This window comes from Mus caroli, chromosome 5 (assembly GCF_900094665.2).
Source record: "Mus caroli chromosome 5, CAROLI_EIJ_v1.1, whole genome shotgun sequence".
NCBI classification, from domain to species: Eukaryota; Metazoa; Chordata; class Mammalia; order Rodentia; family Muridae; genus Mus; species Mus caroli.
Window position 1 is genome coordinate 88967312 of NC_034574.1, and position 2856 is coordinate 88970167.

General features: G+C 51.7%; 1 pseudogene; it reads right to left on the reverse strand.

The window, feature by feature from the left end:
- Nucleotides 1-696: 696 nt before the first annotated feature.
- LOC110294897 lies at nt 697-1689 on the reverse strand (annotated as a pseudogene).
- Nucleotides 1690-2856: the final 1167 nt, after the last annotated feature.

Sequence of the window (2856 nt, forward strand, 5' to 3'; positions counted from 1 at the left end):
CTTTATTAAGACCTTATTGCTGAAGTAGTTAGACACTGATTGGCTATAAACATTTTCTGGACCTGGTCCCTGGTTACTCTGCAGAGCCCTCCCAAGCTGTTGGAAGCAAGGACACCATGGAGAGTGGAAAGAACAGTACCTCCTAAGTGCTTCAGAGGTAAAGTCTTCAACAGGGCTCTCGAGTTAGCACAGGAGTCAGGAGTGTAGGCTTAATCCAGGGCCCAGGGGCAATGTTCCCTGAGATGAGTCAAGCCCCAGCCTCCTCTGACCCCTCTAGAATAACAGGTGGGTGAGGGGAACAGCTCTGTGGAGGGGGCAAACTAAGCATCTTTATGTGGAAGTCATGCTGGGCTGGAGCAGCCAGCACCAAACTTTGGGACAGAGTCTTCAGGAGTGACCACAGCAGGTAAGAAGACTGAAGCTTCACTTGAAGCAGCCATGTACATGCAGGACAAGGCAGGGATCTTCAAGGACAGGCCTGGGTTTGGGGATCCCACCTCTTGAGTACGAAGGAATACCGGAGTGCAGTTAGGCGTTTCCTTAACCGAGCCCACTCTTTATGCCTCCTAGAGGTAATTCTCCCACCTGAACACGCAAAGGCTAACCTGGACACCTTAGCTTCTCTTACAAGGCACTTGTTACGGGGCTGCTGGGGATTACAGGGGATGGGAGGTGACTCTGGTGGTTGCATTTAATCTACACAGTCACAAGTGAGTGGAGGTGGTCAAGGACGTAGGGGCTACCATAGTACAAGCACACAGCCAGACCGATGAGCAGTGCGGCCAGGAAGAAGATGGCTGTGAGCTGCAGCTGGAGCAGCACCATCGACAGCACAGCGTTGACCACGAGCAAGCAGGACATGATGAAGAGGCGTGTGATGCTGCTGCCATGCTTCATGACAGCCAACATGAGCAGCCCATTGACTGCCTGGTTCAGCACCACAAGCACTGCCCATCCAGAGAAGCCCTACAGGAAGCCTGGGCCTGGGCCACTGCCAGGATCACCCCAAAAGTGTAGAGGAAGAGGTTCTGAAGAGCCAAGGGCAACTGCTGTCGCTTCATGATCAGCTCTGTGTACACGGAGGACAAGCCGGAGATGAGGCAGTATAGGATGAGGAGCAGAAGTCCCAGTGGAGTGATATGCAAGGGCATGGGATGGGCTCCAGCTGCTGACGCGGGCCCAAGAAGGGTGTTCACAGGTTCTTGAAAGCCACCTGATGCATAGCAGGCTCCTGCAGCCATCAGCAGCAGCAGCAGCGCCAAGCCCTGGCACGCAGAGAGACGATGCCCAAGGCAGAGGCAGTACAATAGAGCTGTGCTTTCAATCTTGAGATTGCTCAGCACCTGATAGCTGGGGTCCATGTAGCACTGTAGATAAATCACCAGGTTGTTGTTGGCGCCATAGAGCAGGACTGACAGTGCAAAAGGCACAGCCTGGCGCCAGGGTGGCATGCCCTGGGGCCATGTTTGCCAGCCTACCAGGAGGGAGAAGGCGCACAACAGGAGCTTGGTCAGCTCAGTGAGTAACACAGCTGAGGAGGGCCAGAAGGGCACTCAGTCATCCACATGGCACAGTGCTAAGAACGGTGCATGGGCACCATACATGGCAGTGGAGACAGGAAGAGCAACAGGGTCCAGCGAGCCTGTCTTGGCAGGCTAGGCCTGGCACACCCCCATCTTCTACACTCATGGCCCACACCAGACCCTAGGTGGCCTGCGTAGCTAGCAAGGGACAGAGAGGCTGGGAAACATTTGTAGAAAATTGAGTATAGAACTGTGGTACATCACCAGAGAGAATACTGAGGATCAGAGACAGCCGCACATTCCAGTTAGGTCAAGAGGGGATTCATGACCCATAGGTTTGGGGTCAGTCCCATGGAACTGGGGAGGGAAGGAGTCTAGGGTGCAGGCTGACAAAGCACTGTCCACTCTCTGCAGGAAGAAAAGCAGGGATGAAAGAGGCAGAATAGACGGAGTTAGCACATGAACAATAATAGCAGGGGAAGCCAGATAGAGTGTCTGTGATAGAAAGGGCTCTACCTGCAGGCTCAACATGCTCGTCCTGCTTTCCCCAAAGGGTCTAGTCAGGCCCTTTCCATAGTGACCTAAAGTAGTTCTTCAGTGCCTTCTCCACGTTGGGTACGGCATATGCCTGAGCTGCATAGATGCCAGTGCAAGTACCCACCACAAAGCCCAATACTGCTGATGCTCTCAGTTTGGCCACCATGTATCCTGCCAGGAAGCCCTTGAAGAATGGGGAGGACAAGAGGGAGCCATCCTGGCCTATGCCACTGTTGACTTCACCTTCCACACGCTGCTGTAGGCACTGCACCTGGTTCTTGAGAAATGTCAGGTCCTTAAGCTTGGGCAGAGAATCCTAGGACAAGGGAGAGAGGCTGGCTCCAGCAGACTTGACCCAGTACCATGCCCTGTTCAATTTTTATCAGTGGCTAGGAACTAGGTGAGCTTGTCATCCGCCATCTTTCCTTGCTCCCAAGTCTAAGAAGGGGTAAACTGTCCACACTGTGGTCTTCATTCTTCTTGAGTTTCATGTGTTTCACAAATTGTATCTTATATCTTGGGTATTCTAAGTTTCTGGGATAATATCCACTTATCAGTGAGTACATATTATGTGAGTTCTTTAATGATTGGGTTAACTCACTCAGGATGATGCCCTCCAGGTCCANCCATTTGCCTAGGAATTTCATAAATTCATCCTTTTTAATAGCTGAGTAGTACTCCATTGAGTAAATTTACCACATTTTCTGTATCCATTCCTCTGTTGAGGGGCATCTGGGTTCTTTCCAGCTTCTGGCTATTATAAATAAGGCTGCTATAAACATAGTGGAGCATGTGT